Here is a 22,234-nt window from a genome sequence, read left to right as displayed (position 1 = left end):
TGTAAGTATTTCAGAGAGGCCTCTCCAAAGGAAAGATATTGAGCCTTATACAGTGTTGTTTCAAAAGAAGTTACTGCACTTGGCTTAACACTCGGGAGAAATATTTCTAACCATTTCCACTATCCAATAATGGACTGCTCAGGGAGAGAGCTCACAGGGAATCTGCAAAGCTAGAACTGATGTCAGACTGCCTCCTACCCTCTTTACCAGCTTCCCCTGGAACTCAAAACTACTTGTTATATTCATTGCTTTTCCCAAATTTCCTCAGCTTAGGATTTAACAATGTATCTGATCATATTTTTAATGTTCCTGTTGTCTTAGAAGAGCTGCTGAAGACTTAGCAGCACAGGCACAGAGCCTAAAACTGCAACTCACTCAACCTAGGCACATGTGGAAGAATAAAAAAACAAAACCCTAACCTGCAGAACCAAAGACTCTGGCAGGGGTGGGAGCCTTGCTTTCTGCCAAAGGCTGTTTGGGTATTTACTACATCCTTCAAGGGCCAACGTTACCAACTTAAAAACTGCCATACATTCAATGGGTTTCATGTGTGGTTACCTTGGCAGGGCCGAACCAAAGGAATTTACGGGTTGTATGTTCCCCACCCCTGCACTAGAGCAGGACCAGAACGAAAATGCTGGAACCCTCAGAAGCAAGGGGTCCACTGAATAGGGAAATGTGATATTGGAGCCCATCTTACTAAACTTTATCCAAATGGGCTGGTTCCAAGTCCCTCCAATCAGAACTTGCCTTGCCAGTGTTTGTGCATCCCAGCTTTTCCTAACTGATCCATAAAGCTTTCTTCAGACTCCTCATCAGAGAGACAGATCTGAATCATGCATCCTTCATTTAGCCATAATGAAGCCTCCACAAAAACCTGCAAGGGCAAGTCTGCACAGTTTCCAGTCTGCTGAACACAGGGAGGTGCTGGGAAAGCAGGATGCCAGGAGAGACTGTGAAAGCTCTCTGCCCTTCCCATGAGCCTTGCTCCAGGAGCCTCTTCATTTGGCTGCCTGCAGCAGGGCTCTGTTCCTTCCACAGGCTCTAGGAGAGAATCCATCTTCCTGCCTGCTAAGCTTCTGACAGTGTTGACATTTTTGGCTTGTAGCTGTCAGCAGTATGACCTCTTGGTTCCGTCAACCCATCTTCTGTGATTCTGGCCCTCCTTCATCATTCTTTTAAGGATCCTTGTGATTACTGTGGGGAGCAACCCGGACTAGACTAAGTTACTGGAATTAAGACTTATTCTATGCATCTGCTCTCCCACAATATGGCGCTGAGAAGGGAGAAACAGCTTCTACACAGCTGCCTCCAGTTCAACCAATAAACTGTAGGACCTGCTCCTGATTGGAGGAGAGCAGCGTACTCGGCGTGTGGGTAGCAGAGTTGGGATTGGCGGAAGAGGACTATAAAGGAGGAGAGAGACAACATGCACCAGGAACATCTAAGGGGAACATCTATCTGAAGGAACACCTGTGCAGCCCCCAAGAGAGCCGGCCGGCAGTGTGCCGCTCCCCCGCGGAAGTGGGGAAAGTGGCCAGGGGGAACCGCCCTTCCACGGAGGTGGAAGGGTCGGTAGCCAACCCGGGAAGAACCAGCAACAAACCCGGGGAGGGCCGAGCAGACAAAAGAACAGCGCAGGGTCCTGTGTCGTTCCTCCACGAAGACGGGGAGCGACAATTATAGTGAGCCTACCCAGACAACCCAAGAAAAGGCATCCATCATAAGATCTTTAACTGAATCACATCTGCAGAGTTTCTTTTACCCTGTAGGGCAACATATTCATAGGTTCTGAGAATTAGAAGTGGACATCTCTGGGGAGGCACTGTGCACACCACAGCTAGTAAGAAGCAGATTGCAAGCTTCTAACCATAACACTGCTTATCAAATACTACTCCTCAGTTAAATAGAGAGTAGATACTTCCTAACGTATTCCCTAGAAGTTGCTAGGAATACACACTTTTTCTTCACTAAGATACATGAAATACATCAACTAGAGTATAGACAGTCTATAAAGCAACAAAAATTTTTGTCTGGCATATACCTTTTTTTAAAAAGTAAAATAAGCTCTTTGAAAAACATGATAAACATCCACTGTACTTTCTGATTAAGGTTGCAATGAAATAAAAATATCCTTTATTGGGGAGGACATTTGGTTCAGAGTGTTACAATGCCAGTTGGGATGTCCGTATTTCACGTCAAAGTGCCTGGGTTCCAGTCCTGGCTCTGTTTTGGATTCCAGCTTCCTGCTAATTCACACCCTGGGAAGCAGTAGGTGATGGCTCAGGTACTTGGGTCCCTGCTACCCATCTGAGAGACCTGGACTGAGTTCCTGGCTTTGGCCTAGCCCCAATTGTTGCAGGCATGTGGGAAGTGAACCAGCAAATGGGGGCTCTCTGACTCTCAAATAAAATAAACACAATTAAAATATTCAATATCAATAAAAGCATGTTTGTATATTCTGAAAGGTAAACATTAATGCTGGAATTCTGAATACCTGCATTCGTGCTTCTTTTCAGTTGCAAAGAATTAAAATTTCATTTTTTGGTAAAATCATGTATTTTTACACAATAAATACTCAATTTGTAGTTTTTATACTAGGTGAGGAAGATATTAGGAGAAAATATAAATCCGAATAGAAAAACACAGCAGGCATGTCATTTTTGTCTGCCCAACTGCCTATTACAAACTTCTGGTAATCTTACTCACTTTTATTTTGAAGAATTGCTCCTCCCCAACTCAGATCACCTGATTCTAGTGGGTTCCACTCACAGTGCCCCATAGCCCTGGCCAATCAAGACCAGTGACTGATCAGGTACAGTTACTGAATCAAAACAGCTCAGAGTGTCTCCTTGAGGTTTTTCATTATACAACTGGGAAGAGCAACAAACACAACATTAGAAGAACCACAGGGTTGTGTCCTCAGAGCTGCCAATGGCAATGTGCCTCAAATCTGGAGACACAGAGGCCGGCAATATTTGGCAGTGGGGGAAAGGGACAGAGAGAACAAAGCAGGGAAAGAAACGGTAGTGAGGGGAAAGTCAGCAGAGGAAGGGGGCAGCAAGAAGGTGGATGAATTAAAGAACCAGTGACTGTCAGATGCATGACAAGGCTTGAGTTCCTAATACAACAGACCCTGAAATAAAACACATGTTTGCCTTTATATGGCTAATTTCCTAACCAACCAATTTTGTCCGCATAAATAATAGCAATTGGATGAATGAATGTTCATAATGTGCTTTATTCCCTTCCCTGTAACTGCTTTCGACCTCACTGCTCATTATAACTGTCTTTTTTCTGGCCCAAACTTTACGACATTCATCACAAAGAAGCAGCTGGTTGGGTGCACATGTCCATGGAGACTCCAAGGAACCTTCTGAGCCATGTGCCTTGAAGGGGCCAGAGCTGGACCCGGCTTGGGAATCCCTGGTGAGTTCTCAGAGAAGCATCAGCTTTGAGGCCAGGTATGTTCAATGAACCTTAGCTCTGCTATTATCTGTCCACGTGAGTCTGATCAAATCATTTAACCTTCCTCTGAGTTTCATGTTTCTCATTTTTAAAAAGAGAAGGATCATACTTAGGCGGTTGCTCTGAGGGTCACAGATAATACAAATAAAACCCTCAACACAGAACACGCCCATACCAGTTAACAATCACGTTGGTGATTATGACAATAAAGGGATTCAAATCTTAGAGCATTTGATTGACTAACAATTGTTTCTTATTTCTTCCTGTGAATCACCAGAAAGGTAGGACCTCCTTTTCATTAATGCCAGAGAAAAAAGTTTGATTAAAAAAACTAAAATTTAAAGAATCTGAGAAAATTGATTTTCTATATCCTTCTAGCATTCTCTATAATAAAATGGCCTTTATTAAATCAAAAGGGGAGAGGCTTTTTAAAAATCCTGGGTCCCTAGAAAGTTGTAATCACAATAGGAAATGAAAGCTATAGAAACTGATATACTACATTAATAGACTAGTGGGAAAAATAGAGGGCTTTAAATTACTTCTAAGAAAACAGTGAAAGCTATTCAGAGGATGATAATTAGAAAAACTATGTGGAAGAATCAGTTCCTCTTCAGTTCAGCAAAGCCCCTCTGACTGCTCACAAAAAAGGAATCTTATTAAAACTTACCTGGAGTAAACATCTACATTAAAGAGAAAGTCTCCCTCCAAAAGAAGTATATAATGGTAACAGGTTCCTGTCATATGAATATTTAACAGTTCCTAATAGCCCAGCTGGTGAGTTCTTTTTTTTTTTTTTTAAAGATTTATTTATTTGCAAGTCAGAGTTACACAGAGAGAGGAGAGGCAGAAAGAGAGAAAGAGAGAAAGAGAGAGAGCGGTCGTCCATCAATAGTTCACCCCCTAGATGGCTGCAACGGCTGGAACTGTGCTGATCCGAAGCCGGGCGCCAGGAGCTTCCTCCGGGTCTCCCACGTGGGTGCAGGGGCCCAAGCACTTGGGCCATCCTCCACTGCTTTTCCAAGCCACAGCAGAGAGCTGGATCGGAAGTGGAGCAGCCGGGCCTCAAACCGGTGCCCATATGGGATGCTGGCGCTTCAGGCCAGGGCGTTAACCCACTGCGCCACAGCACCAGCCCCATCAGCTGGTGAGTTCTAACAGCTGCAATTATGTCCTGGTGTTAGTGATGAGAAGCCAAAATGAAAATAAAGATTCATTCCATACTTATTTAGTTTTTTCCTTAATTTTAACTTAATATTTACTTTAAATTACATAAAATAATTTCACAAAATGCCAATCAATCTTGGTATATTTTTATTTACCCACAGAAATATACCAACCCGGAAACGTAATAATCCTTACAAAACTTGACTGAAGGTTAATATGCACATTAGTCACATTTTAAAGTCTGGCAGAAATTAAAAATAAAGGCCAGCGCTGCGGCTCACTTGGCTAATCCTCTGCCTGCGGCGCCGGCACACCAGGTTCTAGTCTGGTTGGGGCGCCGGATTCTGTCCCTGTTGCTCCTCTTCCAGTCCAGCTCTCTGCTGTGGCCCAGGAGGGCAGTGGAGGATGGCCCAGATCCTTGGGTCCTGCACCCGCATGGAAGACCAGGAGAAGCACCTGGCTCCTGGCAGCGCCGGCCATGGCGGCCATTTGGGGGGTGAACCAACGGAAGGAAGACCTTTCTCTCTGTCTCTCTCTCACTGTCTAAATCTGCCTGTCAAAAAAAAAGAAATTAAAAATAAAAAAAAATAAAAATCGTTGCAGATTAACCCTCACCATTAGCCCTAGGAGTACAAGTCTGCTCTGCGATAGTGACCATTTGCAACAGGACACAGACAAAGCCACACACACAATGTTTCTATGCAAGGCTACACCACAGCTATGCCTGAAAAGCAATCCTTTATTTCTGAGTGACTTGATTTCTTGAGGATGACATCACCGGCTTGCCATCATTCCTCCTGCTTTCTGAACAGATATTTCTAAACTACCGAATCGCTCCATTTCACAACAGTATCAAATCAAGAGCAGACCTCAACTTATCCAATTTCTCTTTAAAAACACACAGGCAGACCTGTCTTTCACTGATGGCATTCAACAAGATATGCATGAACCTATGCACAGGACAGTCACTGCCACAGTATGTTTTACTTATATATTCAAATAAAAGCTCTTATTAAGGTTGAATACATAATATTCAACTGTGGCTATTTATTTTACTCCATTTCTCAAAATGCGGGGAAGCCTGTCTGCAGTTGTTTTGCTTACATGAAATTTTGCATTATTTCAAATAAAAGGCCATTAGTTATTATTTATTTTTAGTATAGGTTATATTCTATCAGTGAAGTGTATAAAAGAATCTCTACATGACCTCTAAAAAAATGACATATCTTCATTTTATCTTCTATTTTGTTTTGTATTCTCCAGAGAAACAGAAGATGAAATAGCAAGTTCTTCCCATAATACAAATGGCTCATTTTTTATTAGTTTATTGACTACTGTTAATTTTTTTTCCTTCCCAAAGTAATTCAAATAGCTCTCTCCTAAAGAATAATTGCCTTGTTCTCAGATCTAAGTGATGTTTCAAAAAGCCAGCAAGTTACAGCAAGTCAACCTTGGTACTGGAAAATTTATATGTATATACCTGTAATAACTTTTCACTGAATCAAAAGCCCAACACTTTCATTCAACAAATTCAAATTGCCTCATCCAAATTTGTGTTATCCTGTTTTAGCTATACCACTATTTTCTGAATCTATACCCTAATCTTGTACTATTGTGTTTTCTTCCCAGGGGTTTCCTATGCACTCCTATGATACTTTCATTCTTATTTCTAAGTCTAGATACCATAGATTGCTCTGTCTTTTCAATACAGTTTCATCCTAGATAAGGCACTCTTTTTAAGAAAGATCTATGATTCCAGGGATGGGAAAGCCAGGAAGACAAATATTTCTCTTTATTCATTAAAACAAATTGGAAATGTAAGAATGAATATAAGAAATGGCCCCTGACTTCAAGAAATCCAAGACAGACCCACAGATGATTTTTTTTATACAATGTCAAACATGTTACGAAGCACAGAGGCAGGAGCAACCGGTTCACTGCAGAAATTATGCTGAGGTTTGAATGTTTTCATCTCTCTGAGTCTCTAAACTCGGAAGTTTGGTCTCCAAAGTCTTAGTTAACAGTGCTAAGAGGGCAGAGACTTAATCCTATTATGGTGTTTAGAGTTGGGGCCTTTAGAATAAATTAATTGCTCCCTCTGGGTCCAGCCCCATGACTGAATCCTGGTGGCTTTGAAAGCAGTAAGAGAATGAGACCACACAGACACACACTGTGCTCCCTGTCTCTTGCCACGTGATGCCCTCTGGACCTTAGGACTCTTGTCAGTAAGAATGCCATCACGGGGCTCACTTGGTTAATCCCCGCCTGTGGCACCGGCATCCCATATGGGCGCCGGGTTCTAGTCCTGGTGGCTCCTCTTCTGCTCCAGCTCTTTGCTGTGGCGCAGGAGTGCAGTGGAGGATGGACCAAATGCTTGGGCCCTGCACCTGCATGGGAGACCAGGAGGAAGCTCCTGGCTCCTGGCTTCGGATGGGCACAACGTGCTGGCCATAGCGGCCATTTGGGGAGTGAACCAATGGAAGGAAGACCTTTCTCTCTCTCTCTCTCTCTCACTAACTATGCCTGTCAAAAAATTAAAAAAAAAAAAAAAAAAAAAAAAAGAATGCCATCACTAGAGGCCGAACCAATAGAGCCCACCTGATCTTAGACAGTTAAAATTAACTTTTTTTCTTTATAAAGTAACCTGCTTTAGGGATTTTGTTATGGTAACAAAAAACTGACATAGCAAGTTACTACAGCTGAGAACTCACCTGGGTTATTACCTCCTTATAATGCTTCAAATTTTCTAAATTTTGACATGTTTTCTTATTTAGAATATTTCATTTTTCTGTACTTTTGCTCAAGAAAAACTAAGGAAAAGGGGGAAAAATACAACTATTTTCTAGTTTGTTCTCAGCAACAACAGTATCATTCTCCCAAGTAGATAGCACTCTCTTCTGTGGCCATCAGGAGGCATCAAATGAGCATAATTATTGTACAAAATGAACAGAGGAAATTCTACCTAGATGGAGGTCAGAAGTGTGTGTGTGGGGGGGGTATGAGTCCATGTGTGCTGATTTGCTAGATATTATTTTGCAAAGTTATACTTTGTACAGTTGGTCCTTGTTAACTGTGGGTTCTACATCCATCTACATCCATGGATTCAACCAACCATGTGTCCAAGACATTTGCAAAAAAACACTTGTACCTGTACTGAACAGGAACAGGCTATTTCTTAATCATGTAGCATAACAACTATTTATTTTGTATTAGATATTATAAATTAGAGATGACTTAAAATATGTGGGAGGGCGTGCATAGGTTCAGGCAAATACTACATCTTTTTAAGTAAGAGACTTGGGCATCTGTGGATTCTGGTATCCAAGGAGGGGTATCTTGAAACAAATCCCTATGGATATGGAGGGGCAAGGGTGTAACACTGGAACCTTTTCCTGCAAGATGGTAACAGGCAGAAAGTCACTGTGTAATGTGAGTTCCAAAACCTTTCTAATTTTCCTAAGATGACAGTTAATACCTTGCCATTGGGAGATGAGAAAATACTTAGCAAAACTGATCAATACCCCAGTTATTCATCTTTATTCTGCTGCTGCCCAGCCACCACCTACTAAAGTATATTAAGATTTCACATCACATCACCAATTCTCTTTTGTAAATTAAAAATCTTTGTATTTTTCTGCTCCAAAGTAAAAAACTGGGTGGTAAAAGAATTCATGTCTACACTGCATTGCACAAATATCTACAAAATACTTTATCTGTTGACCTCTATGAAGATAAAAACATTGACAGCATATGTGTAACAATGAACCCAAAGCTACCTAGGCAAAGTAGGACATGTACAATCCCTAGAATATAAAAAAAAGCCCACAGTTTTTATGCTATATGTATACACGCTAAGAATGTACAGATTTTTTTCTCATTTGTGAGGAAATATGGCCAAAGTTGCATGATAGCTCTCTTGTCAATACTTGGAAGAACAGCCAGGTTATAAAAGGAGCAGGTTTCCTTATAGGACCCTAAAGGATAAACTTAGAATTAATGGAGAAGGTTATAAGATGCTAGATTTAAATTCAAAGTAAAAGACCTAACAAAGTATCAAGACCTATAATAAAACAAATTGAGTTGGATGGCTAAGCATCTTATTTAAGTGTGACCTAGAAAACTATAAGGCTCTCCCTTTTCCATGGTTTCACATACCCATGGTTTGTTTTATTTGGTTTTGGTTTCCCATGGTCAAATGTGGTCCAAAAATATTAAATGCAGAATTCCAGAAATAAACAACTCATAAATTTTAAATGTTGTGCCATTCTCAGTGGAGTGGTGGAATCCTGCACTGCCCTGCTCCTGCTGGGGATGTGATTCATCCCTTTGTCCAGTGTATTCAACGTTACCCAACCATTACTCACTTACCAGCTGTCTGGGTTACCTGACTGCAGCAGTACCAAAGTACATTGTCAAGTAATCCTTATTTTACTTAAAAGCCCCAAAGTGTAAGAGTATGATGCTGTAACTTTATTGTAGTATATGTTATAACTGTTCCATTTTGTTATAATTTGTTCCATTGATGGTACCTAATTTATAAACTAATAGGAAAAAAAGCATGGTATATTTAAGATTCTGTTCTATTTGTGGTTTTAGACTTCTGCTGGGGTCTTGGAATGTATCCCCAGTGGATAAGAAGGGATGAATGCATTTGGTTATTGAAATGTTCAAGTACTAGAAGATTGCCTGATCTAAAAGAACTTTAAGGTTCATTTAATCCAGAGATTCCATGAGTTTGTGACAACAAACCTGGATACATGTCATTTACTACTAACTTCATTTAAAAGGAAACATTTTGTAGAGCTAAAGAAATGAGTCTCCAGTTATACAATATGATTTCATAAAAATTAGAAACAAGTATGGAACTGAGAAAAATCTCAAAATTATAAAGAAAAAAACAAACTATAAAGAAGAGAGAATTAGACTAGAAGCCAATTTCTATTTACAATAATAGAAATGAGACAATAAATAAAATCTATAGATCATTGGACAAAGATGAAAGAGATGCCGATCATAAAATTATGTTATCATAGATAAATTATCCTTCCTACAGAGTGTTAAAGACAGGTTAGAAAAATCAAAAATACTTTAAATCCAAAACAAAATAGTTTTAAGTTAAATCAAGTAAAAACAAATGAGAAATTAATTTGTGATATATAAACAGGTCTAAGTAGACAATGAGAATGCAGTAGTAAACTGCAGTAGTAAACTATAGCTTGCAAATATCATTCCCATTCTATAGGTTGTCTCTTCACTGTGTCGATTGTTTCTTTTGCTGTGCAGAAACTCTTTTAGCTTATGAAATTTGCTTTTGTTTCCTGGCTTTTGGAGTTCCATACCCAAAAAAAATAAAAAAAAATCTTTGGCATTCCAACATCCTGAAGAATTTCCCCTCTTCTAGTAGTTTCAAAGACTCAGATCTAATAGTCAGGTCTTAGTCCATTCTCACTTGATTTTTCCCATGGTGAGATGTGCAGGTCTAGTTTCATTCTTCTGCATGTGGATACCCAACTTCCCTAGCGCCATTTATTAAAAAGACTCCTTTTATTCATTTATTTTGTAGGATTTATTTATTTAAAGGGCAGAGTAACAGAGAGAAAGAGAGAGAGATCTTCTACCCTGTGGGGAGCAATCCGGACTAGACTGAGTTACTGGAATTAAGACTTATTCTATGCATCTGCTCTCCCACAATATGGCGCTGGGAGAGAAGTAAACAGCTTCTGCACAGCTGCCTCCAGTTCAACCAATAAACTGTAGGACTTGCTCCTGATTGGAGGAGAGCAGCGTACTCGGCGTGTGGGCAGCCGAGTTGGGATTGGCAGAGGAGGACTATAAAGGAGGAGAGAGACGGCATGCACCAGGAACATCTAAGGGGAACATCTAAGGGGAACACCTGTGCAGCCCCCGAGACGAGCCGGCCGGCAGTGTGCCGCTCCCCTGCGGAAGTGGGGAATGTGGCCAGGGGGAACTGCCCTTCCACGGAGGTGGAAGGGATAGTAGCCAACCCGGGAAGAACCAGCAGCAAACCCGGGGAGGGCCGAGCAGACAGACAGAACAGCGCAGGGTCCTGTGTCGTTCCTCCACGAAGAGGGGGAGCGACATAATGGTGCCGTGACTCGGATATGAAGCCTAGGCAGGGCTTAGTGTCGTTCCTCCATGAAGAGGGGGAGCGACACTACCCATTGGTTCACTCCAAATGGCTGGACTGAGGATGGGACCAGTACAAAGTCAGGAGCCTGGAACTCCATCTGGGTGTCTCTCACCAAGGGCCATCTTCCACTGCTATCTCAAGCACACTAGCATGGAGATGGATTGGAAGTAGGGCAGCCAGGACTTGAAACTTGAATTGGCACTCCAATATGGGATACTGGCATCACAGGCCATGATTAGCCTGCTGCATACTGGCCGGGTGAAGACTCCTTTTCCAAATGCATGCTCTCTGCATTTTTATCAAAGATTGGGTGGCTGTAGAGATGTGGGTTTTATTTATAGGTCTTTATTCTGTTCTACTCATCTGAGTCTGTTTTTATGCCAATGCCAGTCTATTTTAATTACTGTAGTATAATGTCTCCTGCTTTCCTTCTTTATCTTCAAGACTGCTATGGCCATTCAAGACCTTTTGTGATCCCACACAAATTTAACCTACTTTTTTTTTCTAGTTCTGTAAAAACTAGAATCTAAATGATAGCAGTAAGACATCACTTATCAATAATTACAAAAACATAGTGAATAATGCTTTTTATGTGCTGGTGGATTCAGTTTACTAAAAAAGGAGGACCTTTCTCTCTGTTTCTCTCTCTCACTGTCCACTCTGCCTGTCCAAAAAAAAAAAAAAAATCTAAAATAAGAAAAAAATATTTAGACTCATCTCTATTTTCTTTCTTTCAGAAACAAATTATATAAACTTATCATTAAACTTATCATTCAACAATATCATCTCCTTTGTCCCAGAAAAAGAAATCATGTAAATATATATAAATCATGTAAAATATACATATAAATACATGGATGTGACAACATGTTCATGGCTGTTTTATTCTCCAGGAGATTAGAGAAGATCTTTAGGGTGCAAATCCTTTTACAATTCAAAGTATCAACAACACCATTTCAGCATAACATGTGGCCAAAACGTACTTTAACTGAGAAAGTAACTAACATTGAAGTGGGAGCCATGATGAAGGTAAATACAGGGATATTTACAAGGATTCAAAAATTTGCTATGAAACTCTAGTTCTTTAACTTGTCCATTGTTCTCTAAGAATTCAAATACTGAGAAGAGTAGGTATAAAAGTATAGCCTTGGCCGGCGCTGCGGCTCACTAGGCTAATCCTCCGCCTTGCGGTGCCAGCAAAGGAGGCTGGTGGATTCAGTTTACTAGTATTTTGTTGAAAATTTTTCTATGTGTATTCATTCATGAAGGCTATTGGTCTTTGGCTTTTCTTTTTTGGCTATGTCCTTGTCTGGTTTTGTTTTGGTATAAGAGTAATGCTGGCCTTTAGAATGAGTTTGAGAAAATTCCCTTCTCTTCTATTCTTTTGGAAAAATTTAAGAAGAATTGATGTTAATTTCTTAAATGTTTGGTAGAATTCAACAAGAAAGCCATCTAGTCCAGACTTTTCTTTGATAGGAGACTTCAATACTGATTCAATCTATCACTTTTTATTGATAAATTTAGGCACGCTATTTCTTCACAATTCAATTTTGGGTGAGTTGTATTTGTTGAGGAACTTGTTTGTTTCTTCTGGGTTAAATGATTTGTTGCTGCAAAACTGTTTATAATAATCTCCAACAATACTTTGTATTTCTGTGGTGTCAGTAATGTCTGCTTTTTCATCTCTGCTTTTATTTGATGTATTGCTCCTTTTTTCTGAAATAGTCTAAGTGTTTTGTCATTTTAAAAAATCTTTGCAAAGAACCAGTTCTTGGTTTAATTCTTTTTTGCTATTTCATGTATTTCTGTTGTGAGATTTATTATTTCTTTCCTTCTACTAATTTTGAATTGTTCTCCATCCAGGTGTCCCACACGTGTGGCAGGAACCCAAAACTTAGGCCATCATCTGTTGGCTCCCGGGCACATGAGCAGGAAGTCGGCTCAGGAGCTCAAAGTCACTGAGACTCAAAGCAGGCCCTCCGGCATGGGACGTGGGTGTTCTAAGTGGTGGCTCAATCTGCTGCACAACAACGCCTGCCCTTCTTTTTGCCTTCTTGAAGACAGAATCAATTGCTCTAAACTTCCCTCTTAGAACTACTCTTGCTGTATACCATAGATTTTGGTATGTTATGTTTCCATTTTCACTCGTTTCAAAATATTTTAAAATAGCCTTCTTCATTTCTTCCTTGATCCATTAATGGCTCAGAAGTAAGATATTTAATTTCTATGTGTTATATTATTTTATATAATATACATATAATATTCTAAACTATTATAATAATATTACTGATTTCTAGTTTTCTTGTAGTGTGGTCAGAAAAAATACTCAAAATAATTTGTATATTTTAAAATTTTATTTAGAATAACATCTTTTAAAAGGGGGGGGGGGGCTGGCACTGTGGTGCAGTGGGTTAACACCCTGGCCTGAAGCACCAGCATCCCATATGGGCACCAGTTCGAGTCCCTGCTACTCTTCTTTCGATTCAGCTCTCTGCTATGGCCTGGGATGGCAGTGGAGGATGGCCCAGGTCTTTGGGCCCCTGCACCCATATGGGAGACCTGGAAGAAGTTCCTGACTCCTGGCTTTGGTTCGGCGCAGCTCCGGCTGTTGCGGCCATAAGGGGAGTAAACCAGCAGATGGAAGACCTCTCTCTCTAAGTCTCTACCTCTCTCTGTAACTCTTTCAAATAAATAAATAAATAAATCTTTGAAAAAAAAATAAAAATTTATTTAGACCTGTTTTGTGACCTATCAGGTGAACTATCCTGGAGAATGTTCCAAATGCTGTTAAGAAAAATTTGTATTCTGTCGCTGTTGGGTGAAACATTCTATAGCCATCTGTAAGGTGCAATTGTTCTCAGGTGCCATTTAACTGCTGTTTCTTTGATTTTCTCTCTAGATGATCTGTCTACTTTTGAAAATGGAGTGCTAAAATCCCACACTATTATTGTACTACAATCTTTCACTCCCTTTGGATCGATTAATATTTATTTTATATATCTTAGTGATATGTTATTGGGAGCATATATATTTCTAACTTTCATTTTTTGTTTCTGAATTGAATTCATCATAATATAATGATTTTCCTTGTCTCTATTACTTTTGATTTAAAATTCATTTATCTGATGCAAGTATGGCTATTCTTGCTTTCTTTTGGGTTCCATTTGCACAGAATATCTCATTCCATCCTTTTACTTTCAACCTATGTGTGTCCTTAGAAGTTAGATGAGTTTCCTATAAGCTGAAAATAGCTGGATCTTGTTTTTGTTTTCAGTGCAGTCACTCCATGCCTTTTGATTGGTGAATTTAATCTATTTACATTTAAGGTAATTATTGATAGGTGAGGTCTTACTACTGTCATTTAAATTCTTCTTTTCTAGAGTTACTGTATTTCCATTCTTTCTCCCTTTCTTACAATCCTCCTTTTGTGGCTAAGTGATTTTCTTTAGTAGTATGTCTTGATTCCTTGCTTATTACTTTTGGTAAGTATATTATAAATTTTTGCTTTGCAGTTACCAAGAGACGTACAAAAATATTTTAGTTATAAAAGCTGTTTTGAGACAACAGCAACTTGACATTGATTATAAAAACAGACAAAAACAGAACTTCACAAATTTGCTCAACCTTGTATAGGAGTCATCCTGATCTTTTCTGCATTGTTCCAATTTGAGCCCATGAGCTGCCAGAGCAAGCACCACAGCAGGAAACTCTGTGAAGCAGGAATTTCTAAAATGAAAAGAGACTGTGCTACCAGTCTAGACCTAACGTCCTAAGCTACGAGAAAATTGCAAAAACTAGGGTGGGGTTGGAGGGAGGAATCAGCAAATAAAAATGTTTGGGGAAACATGAGCATTTTGCTAAATCAATGTAAAACTGCAAAAACAGAGTTAAATATAGGTGGTAAGGAAACGAAGACAACTATTAGTCAAACTGCTGAATTTTTAAAAACAGATCAGGAAGGAGAAAGACAAGAAACTTATTTAAGTCATTAAAGTAAATTTTTAAATGCTATAAAATAGTAAAGAAAAAAACTTCAAATAAAATGACATGATAAAATGCATCATTTATCATTATTCATTAAAAGCATCACTCTAAGTACAGGGAATGTATCAGTAAACAAAACCGACAAAAATCTTTGCTTTGCAGAGCTTATAACTTAATGGAATACAAGTAGGTTGAATTTTCCTGTCAAAAACCTCAAAGAACGTTTTAAAAATGTGCTTTTAAAAAACCCAACAGTTGTATCTGTTAAAAAACATGTGTGTGAACTATGGAGGCGATGAGGGAAAAGATACTATGCAAATGCAAACCAAAAAAAAAGCAGGGCAATATTAGTATCAAGTAAAGACAAAGACCCGGCCCCCGGGGGCCGGTGCCATGGCGCAGTAGGTTAATCCTCCGCCTGAGGTGCTGGCAACCCAAATGGACGCCAGTCTCCAGCTCTCTGCTGTGGTCCAGGAGGGCAGTGGAGGATGGCCTAAGTGTTTGGGCCCAGCACCCGCATGGGAGACCAGGAGGAAGCACCTGGCTCCTGGCTTCAGATAGGCACAGCACCGGCCATGGCGGCCATTTGGGGAGTGAACCAACGGAAGTAAGAACTTTCTCTCTCTCTGTCTATAACTCTACCTATCCAAAAAAAAAAAAAAAAAAAAAAAGAGGTCCACAGGCTATACCTGTTCCTGGGTTCTACCTATCTCTGGCTCCTAACTCCAGCTTCTTGCTAATGCAGACTCAGGGAAGCAGTGGTGATGGCTCAAGCACTGGAGTTTCTGCCACCCATGTGGGAGATCTGTATTGTGTTCCTGACCCCTGGCTTCAGCCTCAACCCGGTCCTGGCCACTGTGAGTATTTGAGGAATGAACCAGTAGATGGAACGGACTGACTCTGTGTGTGTGTGTGTGTGTGTGTGTGTGTCTGCCTCTCAAATAAGCAAATTTGAAAACAACATAAAAACGCCCCCAAACCAAACAATTTCTTCCTAAAAATAAAAATGTCTGACAAATTATATAGCTGATTAGTTCATGGCTGGTCGCATTTATAAAGGATGACATTTACTCTGGTTCACCCTGTGCCACCATCTCAAATTATTTTTCCCTAGCCAAAACAGCATTTAGATGCAAGAAAAATTTAAATTGTTTGTGAAAATTGTTTCCAATAAACTCTCATTTTAAATTGTGATTAATAAGAGTCACAATATTCTGAAGGGGTGGGGAACCCTTTTCTGCCAAGGGTCATTTGGATATTTAGAACAATATTTTGGGCTATACAAAATTATCAACTTAAATATCAGCCTGCTATTCATTTATGGAATTCTGAATCCCACCTGTGGCTGCCCTCACAGGGCTGCAGGTCTTATACAGCCCACAGACTGAACGGTCCCCACCCCTGCAAGAGAATGCTATAATTACGGAGACCTACCACTGTTCAAATACTAAAAACCATTTCTCTACATAATCTCTCAATCTCTTATGAACCACATGTTCATTTTGAGTAAATCTGGTTTAAATGACAGAATCAGCCATATGTAGCATGCCTTCTGCAAATAATTATCTAGGAATGGTGACAAGTCTACAAAGTCCACCTCAAAGAGGTCTGTAATTGGTACAAAAGTTCAGTATGTTACGTTTGGGTTCTTAACAGCCTGAATTTTCTCATCTTGATAATCTTTAGATTTTTGGAAGTATAAAATTTTTGTGTTTTTTTAAGATTTATTTATTTATTTATTTGAAAGAATTACAGACAGAGAGGAGAGGCCAAGAGAAAGAGGTCTTCCATCCACTGGTTCACTCCTCAATTGGCCGGAGCTACGCCAATCCTAAGCCAGGAGCCAGGAGCTTCTTTTGGGTCTCCCACGCAGGGGCAGGGTCCCAAGGACTTGGGCCATCTTCTACTGCTATCCCAGGCCATAGCAGAGAGCTGGATTGGAAGTGGAGCAGCCGGGTCTCAAACCGGCACCCATATGGGATGCTGGTGCTTCAGGCCAGGGCGATAACCCGCTGAGCCACAGTGCCAGCCCGAAGTATAAAATTTTTAAATCTCAGGAGTTCAGTGATTTGGAATGCTTGGTGAGGCTATTTGCTAAATAGCAAAACTATGAACATTGCTTTGTGTGAGATCTTAGTTTTTATAACACAATTCAAACTAAAAAACTCACATCTTATATGAAATGACAAAGAGGTAGGAATATCCTAGGACAGATGATAGAACTAACAGTGATTCCAGACTTTCTTTCAGGAAAAGACCATAATATATCATTATATCTGGTCATCAGTGGATCTGTGTAAATCATTATGACTGAGTTGCAAAGTGCGTGTCTCTTCTGCACACACATGAAAAAATGCATTCTCAGAAAGATGTTTTGGTTTTTTAAAATAACGTTAGGAAATATTCTATGGCACTAGAGTTTTGTGAATCAGTTCCAAACACTTAAGTCTCATAAAGGTATTATGCAAAGGTAACGAGAATCCCATACCTTATATAAAATAAACAAAATTTCAAGAAATTTTATGTGTTTTGCCAAAGTATGGTTAAAAAAAAGGAGGACAATTGTAAAGGAGAAAGATCTGTAAATAAATCAGACTAATTTTTATTGTTAAGTAAAAGTATATTAATTGTTTAGTTAGAAACGTCTAGAGGGCAGAGATACTGCCTTTTTATCTTTATGCACTAAACAACTGTAATGATGCTAGCAAACATTCAAGTGTTAAGAAATGTGTAGAATTAAAAATATACATGTATATAAGAATACATGTATATAAGAAATTAAGGAAGCACTCAACCCTGAATGCTGGGGGGATAATCTGCATCTTAAGGAAAGTGTCAACACTCTTCAGCCAGTGATGAACAGGAATACACCTGTAGCTGAACAGATGAAACTCTACTGCAGGGCCAGGAGGTCCCACAGTGTGGTGAACACTCGGCCATCTCAGTATCAAAGTGTCAGAAAGAATCTATAATCTATTAGGATAGCATTTGGGCTTTGGTTGGAAGATCTAGGAAGCAAGGGTTTGTTCTAGATTAAATGCTATTAGAAAATGGGGGCAATTCAATGACGAGGGTAAAAAAAGCTAACATTCCAAAGAGCTAGATGAGGAGAATGTTTGTATGTTGTAGTTTATGAAGTGACTTTGGTTCTACTGCGTCATCACGGTCTTCAGTGACCTGTCTCATTCTGGTGTTCTGTGAAACTGTTCAGGTCCACCAGCAGAACACCAAGCCAGTTCCAGTAAAAAAAAGGGCTATTTTTTATTCTCATAAGGAATATTTAATTGAAAATGAAAGAATATTATTTCTACCAATTAGCTAAACACAAATTTGAAATTTTTTAAAATGATGAACCTGTATTCAGAGCACTCTTAACTATGTCAGATTTAATTCTCAATCATAAACATCCATAAAATTGAAGATAAATTCTTGAATATAATGAACCCAGTTAAATCGAGATTTACTTTACAATTCAGGGGACCATTTAGTCTAAACAAAATGCTTTGAGTGAACAGTTTTCCATTAACTAGCTGAATAATATAGCCATATGTTAAGGAAATACCCCACCCTGCCTATAATTATCCTTTGTTGAGTAAGTAAAAGCATTATCTCCAATTGCCCATGAACTTCTCTAACTGGTCTTCTGTAGCATCAAGCTTTACACAACTACTGGAAGATATGGTATACTCATAGGTATAAACAAATATTTTAAGGAAAAATAAGTAAGATTCTAAGTATAGGGACTGGAAATATTCAGTAAGTAAAGGAAGTATAAGGACTGGAAATATCCAGCCCTTTTGCTTTCCTATACCCTTCAACTTACCCTGTCACCCCAATACAATAACAAACCCAAATCCTGTCATACATTAAGAAAACCTCCTAGTGTCCAAGGAATAGCCTCGGCAGTTAATTAGGTCCATTTAACTAAATCAAGATAGATAAGTTATTAAGCTGCATTAAATACATAAAAACGTGGTAAATATATGTTACTGTTCCCTACATAGTGGAAGGGTACGTGGCTGAAAAATATTTAAGAAAAACCAGAAAGCCAAACAAACAGAGGCTTAGATAAACATAACTAAATAGTGAAAGTCTTATGTATGATATTTTTAAATGACCATACAGACTTCATCATTTCAATTAAAAAGTAGTTACGGCCAGCGCCGCAGCTTACTAGGCTAATCCTCCACCTGCGGTGCCAGCACCCCGGGTTCTAGTCCCGGTTGGGGCGCCAGATCCTGTCCCGGTTGCTCCTTTTCTTGTCCAGCTCTCTGCTGTGGCCCGGGAGTGCAGTGGAGAATGGCCCAGGTCCTTGGGCCCTGCACCCGCATGGAAGACCGGGAGAAGCACCTGACTCCTGGCTTCAGATCAGCGCGGTGCGCCGGCCGCAGTGTCGCAGTGCGCCGGCCGCAGTGTGCCGGCCATAGCGGCCACTTGGGGGGTGAACCAACGGAAGGAAGACCTTTCTCTGTCTCTCTGTCTCTTTCACTGTCTAACTCTGCCTGTCAAAAAAAAAAAAAAAAAGTAGTTACATTCTCAAACACAGATAAATGAGAGTGGTTAAAATCAAAAGAAAGCTGTTCTCACATTACAGCAATAAAAACTGTTCATAAGCTATTGTTATGCTTAAACAACTTACAGTTTGTAAATGTGGGTTCCTTGAAAGCTTAATTGGTTTTCATACCAATTAAAGATAAATCTATTTTAAAAAAATAAACAAGTTGTCCTCATTTTTTAAGGAATCCATAAGGCAATGCTCTGGTTTGCACTAAATAACAACATGGAGAACATTCAGGTCCTTCACATCACATACAAAATTCAACAATTTGGCAAAATGTGATGATAAATGTCTAGCAATACTTTTCAACTCAAGTTCATAGGAAGAAAGTTAATTTTAAAATACAGTGAGTAAAGTCATTGCCTTCGGTGCTGGCATCCCATGTGGGTGCCGGTTCAGGTCCTGGCTGCTCCACTTCCAATCCAGCTCTCTGCTATGGTCTGGGAAAGCAGTAGAAGAGGGCCCAAGTCCTTGGGACCCTGCACCCGTGTGGGAGACCCAGAAGAAGCTCCTGGCTCCCGGATTCGGATCAGCGCAACTCCAGCCATTGCAGCCAATTGGGGAGTGAACCAGCTGATGGAAGACCTCTCTCTCTCTGCCTCTCCTTTTCTCTGTGTAACTCTGACTTTCAAGTAAATACATAAATATTAAAAAAAAAAATACAGCGAGTAAAGCAACAACTTGCTTTGAGGGGTCACTACTGGAAGGCAGCCATTTTGTAAATTCAGTCTTCGCACAGTCTGTATAACCTAAGGCCCTCACTCACCTTGCTCTCTGTAACATTTACAGGATTTCCTTCTTTTCAGCTAAGGTTGTAGAAAGTTTTTTTTTTTCTTTCAAAAGTGCTCTTTGGTCCTGTGTGCTGCACTGTATATATATTTACTTCTCTTACAGGGCTTTCTGTACATCCCTGTCCTATTTTTTCCATCATAAATAGTATGACAGTCTCTTTCCAGTTCTTAAGACTTCTAAAACATTGAAACGAATTTTCTACTTTACATTTATAAATATTTCTTAGGTTAAACTACCTTTGCTTTCACTCTTTGGTAAATCATGTTTAAAAAATGTCATTCCAACTTTTGTCTTAGCATTTTTCTCTGAAAAGTATCACATAAAGATCTAAAATAAGAAAAAAATATTTAGACTCATCTCTATTTTCTTTCTTTCAGAAACAAATTATATAAACTTATCATTCAACAATATTATCTCCTTTGTCCCAGGAAAAGAAATCATGTAAATATATATAAATCATGTAAAATATACATATAAATACATGGATGTGACAACATGTTCATGGCTGTTTTATTCTCCAGGAGATTAGAGAAGATCTTTAGGGTGGGTGCAAATCCTTTTACAATTCAAAGTATCAACAACACCATTTCAGCATAACATGTGGCCCAAAATGTACTTTAACTGAGAAAGTAACTAACATTGAAGTGGGAGCCATGATGAGGGTAAATACAGGGATATTTACAAGGATTCAAAAATTTGCTATGAAACTCTAGTTCTTTAACTTGTCCATTGTTCTCTAAGAATTCAAATACTGAGAAGAGTAGGTATAAAAGTATAGCCTTATGAGAAAGGAACAATCATAAACTTTTGATATAAGGATACTAAATATAAAGTAGCTTAAATTTGGTCCCCTTTTTAATTGAGTTTCCTTTCTCCATTTCTCACTAGCCTTTTCTTCTACAAATAATCATTAATGTTTCTACTTGGCTTGTTTCTTTTTTTCTCTCACAAAGAATATAGTTGAGGCTATTTTATTGTCCCTTATTAGAGAAAATAAAATGAAAAGGTTTATATTGCAAACAAGTTCACAAACCATGTTGCTCTTCCAGAGAAAAGAATACTCTCCCATGTCTATCTGTTGTTGCCACTGGCATTCTAATAACTTCTTAAAAACAAGAGTCATTTTTATGTCTGTAATAAGCAATATATCATTCACTCTCAGTGCAATGGAGAGTAATAGAATAATAGAAAAACAACATATGGTAAAATAAGAACATGAACAGAGGGGGAAAAAGTCTCTTTCACTCACCTGGAGCACATTTCCAAACACTGAATCCAAATACGAGTAACTAGAATTATAAAGAGCAATAAATTTTTCCCCACCAAGAAACAACCCAAGGAAAAGAATGAAAGAACAGAAACAAACACCAGGACAGAGAACCTTACCCATCTTCAGAAAGAAAAGCAGTGTGATACAAACGAGAGAGAACCACATTCTGATACGTCACAAATCCATGGATAGTCTATATTGCTAAATTGCTCCTTTAATAATGGTACATTTTGCATTCACAGAGACTTGAGCATACGAGTCACTCTATTTCTCACTCCATGCTCAGGCAGGCTGTTAATTCAGATGACTTCCAACATCTACTTCTACAAAAGTCTAGCAATTCTAAAACTGTCAGGGTCTGATGGACAAATATACAAGATGAACACACTCTACATAACTGACATTCTAAGTAGGCTTGATTCTTTCCCTAAGAAAACACCTCTCACCTCACCCATTATGACAGCCACATGTACAAAACTAATCAGGCTAATGAAATGCCTCCCAAGAACTAGTCAGCATCTACCTAGTGTCTGCCTAAGGTAATGTATCCTTACCCAATTAGGAACACCGAGTCTACTTTGACGTTGTGGAAAAAAAAAAAAAAAAGACAAAAAGGTATGGAATAGGAATTGCTTTCAAACAGCCTCAACAAATGTAATGCCCAAGAATTTTCCTCAGAATAAAACTGAAAAAACAGGGAGATCTAATAATTATACCAATGCCCACAAAATGTTCTGATCTAAAACGAGGCAAGGAAACTTTTAACTTTGATCATAGAAAAAAAATCATTTAGTGTTGAAATAATAATAAACAGAAAAGATCATATAGGGCAGTTAAAACAAAATTG

General features: G+C 39.2%; 1 protein-coding gene and 1 non-coding gene across 3 annotated transcripts in view; both read right to left on the bottom strand.

Moving 5' to 3' along the window:
* The window catches only part of TNKS (tankyrase), a 213,598-nt gene that overhangs the window by 111,656 nt on the left and 79,708 nt on the right, over nt 1-22,234 (bottom strand). The gene's annotated exons all lie outside the window — the stretch shown is intronic.
* LOC138848854 (U6 spliceosomal RNA) lies at nt 14,375-14,478 on the bottom strand. Its single transcript, XR_011387000.1, has one exon. It is a non-coding gene; the product is annotated as a U6 spliceosomal RNA (small nuclear RNA).

Source organism: Oryctolagus cuniculus, chromosome 2 (assembly GCF_964237555.1).
Source record: "Oryctolagus cuniculus chromosome 2, mOryCun1.1, whole genome shotgun sequence".
In the NCBI taxonomy this organism is placed as follows: domain Eukaryota; kingdom Metazoa; phylum Chordata; class Mammalia; order Lagomorpha; family Leporidae; genus Oryctolagus; species Oryctolagus cuniculus.
The sequence above is the reverse complement of the archived record's forward strand: the minus strand, read 5'-3'. Positions and strand labels throughout refer to the sequence as shown.